We start from the raw sequence: 15,157 nt of genomic DNA on the forward strand, positions 1-15,157 counted from the left end.
TTAAAATTATATATTGATTCTTTATTTTCGAAAGAAATTTTAGAGCTAGGTCCTTGGATAAAGGCTTTGCAATGCATGCCCAAGTAGCAAAAAGAAATTCTAAAAGGATTGAATTATTTTATAACAGTCGAATAGCGTTGTCTTAAGGACTGCTTGATTATATTAAGCGTTTAGTTTCGACCATTCTGTTTTTTAATAAAAGTTGTCATATTAAACTATTTTCTAGTGGTTTTTACAACGTATCCTATGACGCATTAAACAATAATTTCTTTTAGTATGATATAACACTTAATAAGACAATGCTATATGATAACAAACATATTATTTTATTAGGCTCTTATACCCACCATGTAAGAGTTCTATAATATTCATAACTAGTAGTCACAAGATCATAATAGTTACTTAAATTTGTCTTATTAAAGTTGTATTACGTTGTATGATGAATGTATTATTGTGTTAAACTACGGTGCTGTATACAACACCAGTTATATAGCCTTATATGATGGCTCAGATCAACAAAATAAATTCGCTGTAATATCTGCATTATAAAACTGGTAATGTATAATAAAACCTCATTTTAAATTAAATGGTATATCTAGTTATTTATTTTGTTATTGTTGTTGTTGCAAAAGTAATATATACTAAAGTATATATATGCAAAAGTATATATACTACCTACGAGTATAATCAATCACAGCTATTATGAATTCTGGACAAAGTTGGAAAAAAGTAAACAAACGCAGTGGTAGTTATAAAGAGCATGTAAGAAAAAACTCCTCGAAATTACGGCCAATAACCGAGAATTCCCTGGGTTCCAAAAAGCCAAAATCTCTCGGGTTATCTGGCTTCTTCAAAGCATTGTTGCCACGTTGATGTAAAAGTTTTACTGTAGTAATGTTTGTATTGTTTTATTGTTGTTTTTCCAAGTCCTTAGGTTGCCGCTCAGTCGTCGGGCACGCATGAGGTGCATTGCTTGCATGAATCCATGAAAATCTGATCATGTGTGTTAGTTTAAATACTAATCAAATGAGATTTGGCAACATCTATTTGTCACAAATCTCAATATGTCCAAAATAGTTCTATAGTGCCTGGAAATTCTGCGCAATGATAGATATTTATCCTATACCGTTTTATTTTACAAGAAAGACTTATTTAAGGGATTCATTTATAATAAAATGGTTGCATTATAATTCGCCATGTTTAAGGCAGAATTTTTGTTTGGCCTATGGCCGCCATTATATGAAGCAAAATTAAAAGTTTCAGGCATCCGCGTCCGCTTCTCGCAAAAAACAAAAATTTTGTTTTTTAGGAAGCATCGCGCTGAACATCTAGGTGCGTGGCGAGGTGCGAGGCTCCAGTATGTTTTGACGCATAAATTTGTACATGTTTGATTCAGCATCGCCGGATGGCGAGGTGAATGGCGCGCATGGCATCGAGATGAAATGCCCCGCAGTATATTTGTACGATAGTCGCGATGCATCCTACGTGCACCTATTCGCCGTTTTAAAACAGTGCGCGTAGGATGCATCGCGGCTAGCATCCTGGCGAGCAGCGCGGCCAGCACCTTGGCGAGCGTCGCATCGAGACGCCTCACTATGTTTGCGCCCTAAGAGTGATTGTGTGGTATGTATGGCCCAATGTATTAGTCGAGTAAAAACGATATGAAAATGTGTCAAAATATTTTTTGGGGGTATAACTACATCATATCTATACAGGATTATCAGTTAGGGCATTGTGCATGTGAAATGACTAATTACGACCTTTTTGGGGGGTCAGAAATTTTTTATCTCGGAAAATGTCAAAAATTTATAACCATGTTTTTTTACCTTTCCTACGCGATAACTCCTAAACTAATCAACTTATTCTCATACTCTTTTTTAATCGATTGAGAACACATAGGCGGTTATAGCTGAAGTAATTAAAGTTCCATAGCGAGTGTATGTATGTTTCTTTTGGAAAATGGATTAAACTTCAAACATTAACTTTATTGTATCATGATTTTCGGTAAGCGAGAAACTTTTTTATTTGAAGGAATTTTTACATAGTATCTGGGTATGAAATAAAGTAAAAATATTGAAAACGTTTTTAAAACTTGGTATAATCTTCTATTGCTAATACTTTTCTAGTTATCCTAAATTAAATTTACGAATAGGCCGCGCGCTAGACCGCTCGGGCCTCGCCGCCCCCAGACTTCGATTTTATTTGGTGGCAAGGCGAACGCGAAGTTCCGTAAGCCTATTTCTGATTATGTGCATTGTACCTGCAGTTTGAAATTTAGTAAATTCTGTACGTTATAAATTATTTAGTTATGGACTGTTTAATTTACAGAAAAACTATTAACGAAAATTATAAGTTTTTTATTAAAAATCCTACTATACGAAACCTAAAAACTATCATAAATGCTGCGAAAAAAAGGCAAGATGATGTTGCTGTGAAATTAAGCCAAAAAGATGATAATATAATCTTGGTTTAATATATTAATTAATAAATGTTAATATATTATATTAACAATTATTAATTATTAATGTATTATATTAACAAAAAGAAAACTAGTTAAATATGAGATTTTGATATTATAATAATGTGTTTGATATGTGATAAAAAAGGAAAAACGGGCAAACATCACAAATTAACATCTAGACAAACAGGTATCTTATATTGTAAACTATGTTCATAAGTTTTTTTAATTAATTAATTGATATGATTAATTAATAAAATTGATATGTTCGCTAAAAATCCATAGTCAGTATTTCTTCTGCCAATAGGGCTGAATAATTTCTCATAAACCAGAATAATATTAATTATTTTTATTTACCGTAAATCTTTTAATACGTGAGTCACAAAAAAAATGTAGATCAAAAAAATTATTGGATTATTTAATAAAAAATTAAATTTGTATTTATTAAAGTTTATAACCGTTTATGACCCTGAAATTTTCACTGACTTAGATAAGTATTTTTATAGTAACTCTTCCCGCTTTTATTGTTTGTGAAAAAAATTTTGTGCTGTTTTCTTGTGTGCTTTTTTTAAATAGGTAATTATAGTTTTTGTGTTATAGATAACAATTCATTCATCATGTGAAATATGTTATAAATGCTATTAAATACATGTGAATCACATATACATATTTTAATTTCTAATTCTACGTTAAAATTACTTTTAGTAAATTTTTTGCATTTTAATTGAAAGTATATTTATTTTTAGTAAATATTTATTTAATATTAAATGCGATATACATATGTACATATATGTATATCTTTTTATTCAACTGTAGTCATATTTATTATTGGTTTTTAGGCTTAAGTTAATTCGATTTTAACAATGTTCTATGCTTATTAAGGCGGATTCTCACGACTGGCGTACTTGACAAGTACGCCAATATTTGCGTACTTGGCAAGTATCCCCACCAGTCTCCACTTTGTACTACATTGGCAAGTGTACTTGGCAAGTACGCCAATATTTGCGTTTTTGCCAAGTACCCCTACAATCCTTGGCAAGTAAACAGTATAGTCGCATCGATGGATACTGGTCGTCCGGAAATTGTCGTTGCTAGTGATTCTTTTTTCTTTTTAAGTTCTTTTACTGTACACTGCAATACGATTTCTATGTTCTTTATGTTTGGCCATCCATATGAAGGGCTCATTTTCGTATAAATCCATAAATTCCAAAACAACATCATTTGAAGACTACACGGGAAAACCCAGTTTTGTCCGTTTTAATTGGAGCCGAGAAAAATGCAATTTAGTGTTTTTAAGGAAATATGTTATTTTCGGTTGAATAATTAGAAAAATATTTATATTACTACCAATTCTGAATTATTAATATTGTGAATTATCGCCATATTCTGAAATATTGAAATAAAAATCTAAATAGATAATCTAAAAAAAATAGTCAAAATGCAAAACAAAACAGCAGAAAACCAGAGATGTTCAATTAATTAAAGGTTGTATAAAACCTAAATCTAAACTATTATTTTTTTTGTTGAAAATTTATATTTAAGTAGGTTTTTATTACCATACATAAATTTATAACCATATTGATAACGAAAAAAATATTCCGTATATGCGTACATAAATTAATTACGTATGTGTATACCTTTAAGATTGTTACATAAGGATAATATTTTTCTATCGATCGTGTCAGATGATGTTTTTGAGAGATTTGTTGATTCATCTATGTTTTTCGGTCAGTCGAGATTATTGTTGTTTATTGTAAGCTTCGGCAAGTTTCGAGCGGAATAAATTTGTTTGTGTTTTTGATTTTCGACGTTTATTTTCTGTAATATCCCTTGTTTTAATAATATAATACTAATTGCAAGATGCATGCTTGTCGCCCATGCGTAAGTACATCTCTGGTTTTTGCCATTTACGCGTGGACTACTGTGGTTTTTCTTTTGTACGGCAAAATAACCAAGCTGTAATATCTCTGGGACTAAGCGTATTATTGCTTTTTTCAAATGACGTTAACATTCCAAAACAACATGATGATCACTGGCCGCTGTTGTGTTGTGTTTTTGTCATAGAGCTGACATGGGGTTGAGAGTCTTTTGACTATAAACGTTGCAAGTACTGTAAGGCAACGGGTCGTTTGACCGGAAGAAAACCTCTTGTGACGTCCTGCCTTCGAGGTTGGTCTTGAGAGTTTGAGGTCTCCCTTGTCTTCTCGATTGACACGATGCGGCGTAGCTCACTACCCCAATTAGCTTATTCGATTGGGATGCGAATCTGTTTAGCGGCAGATTTGCGTCCGGGGGAAGCCCCTATACTATTTCAGGTGACACTAGCTAGTTGTTGAAGATGATTAACCAATATATAACCGAATGATATTTAAATTAGATGGAAAATATGGAATGGGATATATTGAATAGAATATATCAGTGGCTAGGGGGCTAGTACCCCCGGGTGAGTCTTACCATTTAACTATCAATTTTATCCAGATCAGTAAATGTTTGTTTTGTTATTTTCATGTACAATGAGAGAGTGCTTGCCAATGACCAACTAAATGAATATTTAAGGTGAATTTGCATTGTGAGACCCGGTTGAGTAAGCCCCAGAAATAAGCGATTTTACATTCAGGTGTGGGGTCAAGCAATCGGTTCGCTAAAAATATCCTTCACATAAAAATATTATTTACTTATATTGAACATTATTATTGTTTTGTTGACTTTCATACATTTTTGAAATAATTTAGCATTACTAGAGTGTTCGTCAGATTAGTAGAAAGTTCATTAAATCCCCTGGTTCCATCATTGATTAGCAGGTTTTACATATATGCATTTTTTCAAATTCTGTTATCAACATTATCTTTAGCACGTATATTCTAAAAGTGCTTTTCCGGTCTCGCAACAAGAGATCATCAAAATATTTAGGTTATTCTTAATTTCAAAAATTTGTCATTTCAATATTTTAATGTCCTGAGCAATTTAAAAGGAGTGTTATTTATCACAATCCAAAATAACTCGCATTGATTTGTTTGTAACATCTGTGTGTGTGTGTCTGTGTAATTTATTACTTTATTACATCACATTTCTTAAAGGAAGGGAAGTTTGTCCGTAATTTCAGTGTTTGAATATTTTGTTTTTCTACGCCTAAATAAAACTATGATAAAACTCTGGCGATAATATTTATTCAAGGCAAAAACCGAAAACTAAACAATACAAAAACATAGGCGTTTTTGTCAACTTAAAGTTAACATACCGGGGTCCGCAATAATCGATAAATAAATTCTTAAAGAAAAGGTGGACACACACTAGGCCTATAAATACGTAGGTAGAATTTCTTTTTTTTTAAAAAGAGGAAAAAGCTTTCAGTTTATTCAAACGTCTATAGTATAAATTCTTATATAATTTTCACTGAGAACAATCTACATTTCTTACGATTAAATCTTATTTATTCGGATTGACTTTCACAAATACTTTTATTTGTTTCAAAGAACAAGAAATTTTAATATTCTGATTTCAATCAAAGAAAACACGTGAGACACGTGATTTCAATCAAAGAAAACATATGAGAGTCTTTAATATTTTGTCAATACACAGGAAGAAACATATTGGTCTAAATTATTGGACTAGTTTTCATTTCTTTTGAAACTTATCCGGATAAAGGAGTGTCTATTAAATTCGATAGAGGATAGTCTACGTCAAACAAATTTCAAAAATTACGCAGGAAACTTTTTCAGATGTCGATTTATTTTTCAAGATGAACACTAAGTAACTCTTTCAATTTGAGTAATTTAAACCTTTCTACTTTTAGCGTTGTGGTATGATTCCTATGACAAAATCAGCTCGTTTGAATTGAACTCTTGGAAATATCTATAATGTTTTCAGCATAAGAAGTGTTAAAATTTTCTTGGATATTTGAACGTCAATTTTGGAAAGGGATTGTAAGGATATGACTTCATTACTGCCTACCAATTTTTTATTGTTTGCCTCATTTTCGTACGATTAGCACGACATCCATCGATGTTATTTTTCATAGAACGCTTTTCTATCATTCTGATTTTATAGTATTCTGTTTATTTTTATAATTTTCCCAGTCTCTCTCATCGTTAGTCAACTGAACATTTTTATATGTCTCTTCTTTGAGTATCGTCTCCTAATTTAAAACTGTATTAAATAAAATAAAAAGCTGTTTAAACTAAAGTATTAATTTTGAATTAATTTTAAATTTTTCTTTAAAGTAAAATCTGATCAAAATGTTTTCTGTTGTATGAATAACACTTATCACCGAGGGCATAGGGTTAAGACATATGTAAATTAATTAATGTTTGGTTTCGATACTGATCGTCGAGGATTCTTAGTTGCGGAGGATTAAGGGCCTGATCCTCTTCGACTGGATTCTGATTGATGGTCTTTTTGAATCTGAACTTATAAAATTGACTGATCAATTGAACTCAACAAATTGAAATAAAATTGGTAAAAAAAATATTCTCTATTAATATTTATTCTTGTTAAGACAAATTAAAAGAATGATAGGCATTTTTAATTGATATTTCATGGCAATAAGAATTCATTTTTTTAATAAGATCTATTACAGTTGAGGGTTGGAACCTTTGGTGTTACACAGCAAAATAAAAAAAACACTAAATCACCACAATACACCAAAACACTTTTACTTTTACACTGGACGCGCGGTTCGCTAACCATGTTAGCATCATCAGCAGATGATTATAAACTAAACTGTTACGATAAAGATTCAGTTCCGTTGACCGTGAAGCCATCGAAGATGACAGTTGAGGGTTGGAACCTTTGGTTTGGTTAACCCTTTTTTTATTTTGCTTTAATAAGATCTATCCCTTAAATAGATAAATAAACAGATAGTTTTCAGATCATAAAGAAACAAATTAGAGGAAAATAACACCGTAAATCATAGACAAAAACAATTCTTACTCAGCTCGAAACATTCAGTTGTTTATATGTAACTATAGGCTGACTGAAAAATATCATTCGACATTATCGACACAAAAAAAAATGCATTCACAGAGGTTGGCTATCAGACTGGTTGTTTTTATTTTATTTGTAGCTGTTTTAAATAATCCATCTCACGATATTGGGCACCACTCTCTGAAGTTCTTCGACCAGAATGTTCTTCTGCCTCGATTACGTCCTTCCTAGATTTTCCCCGCCACAGAATTTTCTGTAGTAACTGAGACTTGGGATCTCTTAGGAATATATGTAAAATATTCTATTTTCCTTTTCTTAAGGGTTTTACATGTCTCTTCCTCTTTGTTCATACGGCGTAGCACCATGATATTTGTAAGTCTATCAGCCCAAGGAATTCGTAACATTCGTAACACCATCTTTTGGAAGCCAAAAATTTTGGTTGTTCTAATGGTTCATATTTCAGTGGCATATAATAAGGTTGACATCATAAAGCATCGGAGCATTTTTGTTTTTAATTGGTTAATGTTTCTACTTCTTAATTGGTTTAAGTTAATGTTTCTACTGCAAAGAAATTTCTTGAGTTTTAGGAAAGCTTCGGGCTATCTCGATCCTCGATATTACTTCTTATAACTGTTCGACAGTTTTATTTATTATTGTGCCCAAGTGCTTATAGTATTGGACTTTTTCTATTGTCACATTGTCTATGGATATATTAAAAATTATATTTTGGTGTTTTGTCGTAACCACGAACTTTGTTTCATGAAATTCGTATTCAGATCATATCGTTTGCAGGAGACATTGATTCTTCGAAATAGATTCTGCCGATCTTTGTTACTGTCTGTCATTACTACTGCATCATCAGCATATATAAGATTGTTGATTTGGCGACTATTCACTTTCATGTTCTATATGTCGCATCTCTCTGTTGTGAGGTTTTTATGGTTTCGTAATCTATGTCGTTTTGGTGGTAACAATGTTTTTCAGTAGCTGTTGTAGGTAGTGCGTGTATGTGTCATTGATGTCTGAACAGGGTCCAGATATATTTTATTAGTGCAGTTTGTTCTCCAACATTCATTAAAATATCCTGCAATTGTTGACTTGTGTGGTGTTATCAAGAGATAATTCATTATGTCCTCTCTAAGAATTGGCGGTGGTTCCACATTCCTATTTGGCGATGTACGGCGCTGACAGTGGTGCTTTTATTGTTGATTTTGCTGTGTAGCGATCGAGGACAGTGGTGTCCCATATTGTCTTCGTTTCTTAGTATAGTCACTGGGATTTAGCTCACCACCTGTATTGTGCACTAACTGAGTGACGGTCATTCGATTGGCAAACAGAATGCCTGTAACCAGCAACTGATATTTCACTATTTACAAAAGTATGTGTGTTTCTGTAAGTGTTTGTGCGTTTCTGTAAGAAATACAATAAGAGGTTTTCTTGATTCAAATGGGTTTCTCAGTTCAAACATTTTATTACTATACCAGCAGCATCTAAATACAAACATGAACCCTTCGAAATATCAAACAAAAACTGATATTCAGTTCTCTGTTGTGTCTGTCATCTTATATATTTACAGTTTTCATTACGTTATGTTTCCATGTTAATATCTCTAATCTTCAACATCTCTTTTGTATATTCACAATTTGAACATGTTCGTCTAGGCTGTACAAACCTATATAATATAATAATCTCCGCTGCAGTTTGGACAAATTTGTCTGGAGCTACGGTAGTTGTTTGCTATATGGCTGAATCTGCACCATATAAAGAAATAATACGTTTACATACTAGTAAACGGGAAAAGTGTCGCACTCAAGTGAAAATCTTTTAAGTTTTGTCTGACAATCGAAAGGCTTGAATGCACAGTGTCGGTCCTAGATTTCATCTCAAAGGTAACAGATCCCTAATCAACAGGTAGTTTAGAGCACTCCAATTGAGCATTAACTTGTTTCGTACTCTTAGGGTTTTTTCTTCTCAAAGGCATTTTAATATCATAATATGTATCAGAGATTGTGTTTTTTACTGCTTGGTAAAGCTTTGCAGCGATTCTTCTGTATCGCATTTTATTTGAACAATATGGTGTGCAGCCGATTTACTTTTGTGTTAGTCGGCGGTTCGATGCTTTCTGCTATGCAGTTTTTAGTCAAGTTACTAATTTTTTTGTGTTAACTACTAATGGCCGCTGTTTATTTTTAACCACCTCACTAAAACAGGACATTTTATTGCCTATGCACCTATTTGATTGAGTAACTTCCAAACACTCTTTTGGTTTTAATAAGATTTCTTGATTTTTACTCTGGTATTCATCTAAAGACATTCCTGAGCTATCAATAATCGTCCATCACCCAAACATCAGATATTTTTGTCATTAACCACGGTTTTATACGCTGTCCTTTATTTTGTGTGTGTTGAATTAATTTTCTAACTTACTACTAAATTCCAAAACAACATCATTTGAAGACTACACGGAAAAACCCAGTTTTGTCCATTTTAATTGGAGCCGAGAAAAATGCAATTTAGTGTTTTTAAAGAAATATGTTATTTTCGGTTGAATAATTGGAAAAATATTTATATTACTACCAATTCTGAATTATTAATATTGCGAATTATCGCCAATGTCTGTCTAAATATTGAAATAAAAATCTAAATAGATAATCTAAAAAAAATAGTCAAAATGCAAAACAAAACAGGGGAAAACCAGAGATGTTCAATTAATTAAAGGTTGTATAAAACCTAAATCTAAACTACATATTTTTTTTGTTGAAAATTAATATTTAAGTAGGTTTTTATTACAATACATAAATTTATAACATATTGATAACGAAAAAAATATTCCATATATACGTACATAAATTAATTACGTATGTGTATACCTTTAAGATTGTTACATAAGGATAATATTTTTCTATCGATCGTGTCAGATGATGTTTTTGAGAGATTTGTTGATTCATCTATGTTGTTCGGTCAGTCGAGATTATTGTTGTTTATTGTACCACAGATTAGGTATCCTATAAGTATACAGATAAAAGTCTTGTCCCTAATTCGTGGTACGAAAATTGTTTTTTATGACGATGTGCAAACGAGTCAAATTTCCTAAGCGCAAAAATAAACTCGCGTAAAATAACAATAAACAGCGTAATAGAGAGATATCGCTAAACCGAATAGCGTGCATGGACGTTAATAAGGCCAGGTGTTACTTCCTTTACGTGAGGTGGTGTATCTGTTCTGTGGTGGTATTAACTCTCTTCATTTATAGTTATCGGATCGGAAAGAATTCTGATCGCGTCGCGTCCGCTATTTAAACTTAACCTAACTTTGAATTTAAAACTTTGAAATTGTTTTGTTTACTAGGTATTTTAAAACTAAAGGGCTAAAGTGCTTATTTCCAGTGCTTTATTGTTCAACGTCTGCCAGTGGGTTTAGGGCAACAGGCAACAAATTCTCTTAGAAGGACTAAGTCGTCATCTGCTGTAAACCTAAGACTCTTTATAGGTTCTTTAGTATTGGAAGAGGTGGAATCTACATATTTTGGGCCATATTTATTTAATTAAAACTAATTCCAGCTACTTAAATATCAAATTACCTAATAAAACTAAAGCAATAATTCAAAACAATTCAAACATAACTTAAAATAAAAGATCTCGCCGGCCGGCTCCGGTTGTCAAATACCCGCAACACATGCCCATTTAAGCAATTTTTAAACGTTATCAGAGGTTATTTAGAAAGAGCGCTTGGTGTAATTGATCCGCAAATTACGTCAGGCGGTAAAACGTTATTAGCGGGTGTTGCGTTAAAAATTGACTCGCGCATATCGTAACCATAAGGTACGCGTAAATACTGGATGACGCTATTCGGTTTTCCGATATCTCTCTAATAACTGTGCCGGTCAGCCGCTGTGCACAATTTTAGAGGCCATAAGTGGGCGTGCTATGTGCGCAAACTAGTCAACTAACTAGTGCCCGATTCCGAAAATTGGAACCACGAAAAACAATAAAGAAAAAACAAAGATTATAATCTGTATAATCTGTGATTGTAAGCTCCGGCAAGTTTCGAGCGGAATAAATTTGTTTGTGTTTTTGATTTTCGACGTTTATTTTCTGTAATATCCCTTGTTTTAATAATATAATACTAATTGCAAGATGCATGGTTGTCGCCCATGTGTAAGTACATCTCTGGGGTTTTTGCCATTTACGCGTGGACTACTCTGCTTTTTCCTTTGTACGGCAAAATAACCAAGCTGTAATATCTCTGGGACTAAGCGTATTATTGCTTTCTTTTTTCGAATGACGTTAACATTTGTCTATAAAGTTGTATCGCTATCTTAATTTCTATGAAAATGTGACATATCTGGGTTTTCCCGTGTAGTCTTCATTTGTCCACTCCATTTATTGCTGTGAAAACGATTTAGGTATGTCGCTAATATTGAAGTTATTAATGTAAATTTGATATCACATAATCTATTATTGTTTTACCGTTTAAAATTATCCGCAATTAACTCGAAAAACACTACGATCCGAAAATAAATCGGACATACGCTATAAGAGTAACATTATTTGCGCAGTCGTTTTTTTGCGCCTCGGCCAGTGTAAACAAGGCTGGCCCAGGCTGGCCAAGTATACTTGGCAAGTGTACGATTAATCGTTTGACTCGGGCTATGTTTACCAGAGAGTGGGGACGCGACGAGTGACCAAGGAAACCGTTCTCACGACATGGCAAGTATATTCCAATAACAAATGTTGGTCAAGTACACCAGTCGTGAGAATGCGCCTTTGGATTTGTAACAATACTTTGTTATAGTTAGGCTAGATAATATTTATTTGACCTCTAATTGTTAGAGATCAAATAAATATTATCTAGTCTAACATCCCTCATTAAAATCTATAACATTGGATAGAAAAGAATCTAAAAAAAAGATTCGAAGAAGAGAAAAATCTAAAAAAGAATCTAGCGTGGCAACTAGTAAGTGATTACTTAGATATGCCATGCTAGATTTAGCATGGCAAAAGTAACTTTTTAAACTGGCCTGATTTTAACAACACTTTAGTTGACAACGACATTTTTGTTTCCAAAATATTATACTTACCATTTATAAACAATCCACCTACCGAATGTGATACCATATATACTTCGATGATGGTAAGATAGTAGATTTAGCTCAAACTTTAAAACAAAACCATATTTAAATAAGTAAGTTATGTAAGTGGTATAAAGAGCAAAATCAGAAAACACAAATGATAACACCTACATACATATATATTAAAAGAAGAAATTCGTAGTTTAATAAAAGAGTTTCAATCCTATGCAAACTTCAGGATATGTCTTTATTATGTAATAAAAATAATGTAATCATGTTTTCATAAAAAAATATTACGAAAATATGTCATATTAAATCGACAACTACATAATATGTGCCACTCAGATATTAAATAATTACTTATAAAGAATTTTCTACATTTACTCTAAAACATAAATTAATGCCACATCTAGCACGCCGCGGTGCATCGTGATGCAGCAGGGGCGGACGGTCGAATAGCGCGGCGACTCTAACTACAGTGCGCGCACGGGATACTGATAACTTTAAATCAGTATAACTATCAAACTATTAGTAATAGAAGGTTCTAACAAGTTTTAAAAACTTTTTCAATACTTTTTCTTTATTTCATACGCAGATACTATCTAAAAATTCCTTTAAATAAAAAAGTTTCTCGCTTACCGAAAATCGTGATACAATAAAGTTAATATTTGAAGTTTAATCCATTTTCCAAAAAAAAATACACTCACTATGGAACTTTAATTACTTCAGCTATGACCGTCTATGTGTCCTCAATCGATTAAAAAAAAGAGTATGTGAATAAGTTGATTAGTTTAGGAGTTATCGCGTAGGAAAGGTAAAAAAACATGGTTATAAATTTTTGACAGATTTTTGACATTTTCCGAAATTAAAAATTTCTGACCCCCCCAAAAAGGTCGTAATTAGTCATTTCACATGCACAAAGTCCTAACCGATCATTTCATAACGATTTTATGTGGTTATACCTTCAAAAAAAATTTTTCGAGAAGGAAGCGACTTTTCTCAGTGATTGTACTCCACTATATGCGGAAACATGGTTAATCAAAGTAAAGTCACTAAATTGCATCAAAGCGTTTGAGACGTGGACTCTCCGCAGACTATTTAAGATCTCGTATATTGATAACATTTCAATACAAGAAAATCGACGGGAAAGCTGCTTGTCGAAATACCACTTGCTTAATATAGTAAAGACCCGGAAAATATCATATTTGGGGTACATTTTGAGAGGAACTCGTTATGCCATTCTAAAAATGGCCCTGCAGGGCAAAATTGAGGGTCAAAGAAGGCAATCATTACTAGTACGTAGTACTCATGGCTCCGGAATACCAGGGATTGGAGCGGGATACCGGACGTGGTAACCATATTCCGTCGGGAGAAGATTACCTTTACAATTCATTGAACACAGTGTACCAATGATCTTCAACGTGCAAGATTGCATATGGGATCGGAAGAAGAATATATCCTTATAAAATCAAGTTTATTACAGAGTTAAACTTTGAGTTCATTATTTGTATTATTTTTTTACCCTGAATTAAAATTAGGTCATGCTAATTTTTAACTAATAAAAATGTATTTAAACGATGCAAGTTTTTAATACGAATAAAGATGTTAAATCCATACATCAGTATGAATTGGAAAAAACAAAATTGGGTTTTATCAAAAACCAAATTTGTTTTTTCTTTAAAAAAAAAAAAAAAAAAAAAAAAAAAATATAATAGATATAATAATAAAACTAAATTATTTTTAATCAAATATTAATTTAAAAAAAAAAAAAAATTGTATTTTTCATATTTGTTCGCCAAGTTTACTAAGGGATAATAGTCTTTTCACATAATTAAACCCATTTAAGAAATGTTAAACAATGACGTAGATCCGCAAGATCGTGAGACAATGCCCCGTAGTTTTCTTTACAATGCCAAAGCATAAAAAAAATAACAAATATGTTATTTATACCACTATGCCTTATTATAAATTATTCTTAACAGTTGGATGTTTAAAGCAAGTTTAAGCAATATAATATGAGTTCGATTGCCCAAAAAAACAAGATATTCTGACAATTTAATATAAGGATAAAACGTTAGAGTAAACAATGTAGTATAAGAAAAAATGTGATGTTTGATTTATAATTAACAAATACAATTGCTAATTGTTAATTTAATAATCTGTGTTAAAGCAAAGTGATTTAAATGTATTTTTTTTTTTTTTTTTTTTTTTTTATTTAATTTTTGTTTACATCAATTATATTCACGGTTCAAGGAATCGAGTAAAATATTGTGGTTTGAGTTTTGAAAAATAAGATCGTACACAGTGGTGTCTCGTCTATAGTATCACTATTACCTCAGACAAAACGGCTGTAGAAAGCATTCACCAGAGCTTCTTCTTCTTCGGGTTCCATCTCCTAATGGAGGTTGGAAATCATGGCAATTCTAACTTTGTTAACGGGTGCTCTGAATAACTCGTTTGAAGTCATTCCAAACCATTCTCTCCAATTCTTGATCCATATGTTCTCTTCTTCTTTGACTCCTTCTGCCCTTTATCTTTAATTCTATTATGTTCTGCAGCAACAGGGCATATTTAGGTCCTCTCATTATGTGTCCAAAGGCAATGTGCATAATTTAAAATTATTAGAAATGACAGGGTGTGTTCAGAACTAAATCCTACCAAAGTTAATTTTTTCTTATATATAAGGGATGGATTATAATATGAAA

Source organism: Sitophilus oryzae, unplaced genomic scaffold (genome assembly GCF_002938485.1).
Source record: "Sitophilus oryzae breed Bouriz unplaced genomic scaffold, Soryzae_2.0 scaffold_1187_pilon_pilon, whole genome shotgun sequence".
In the NCBI taxonomy this organism is placed as follows: domain Eukaryota; kingdom Metazoa; phylum Arthropoda; class Insecta; order Coleoptera; family Curculionidae; genus Sitophilus; species Sitophilus oryzae.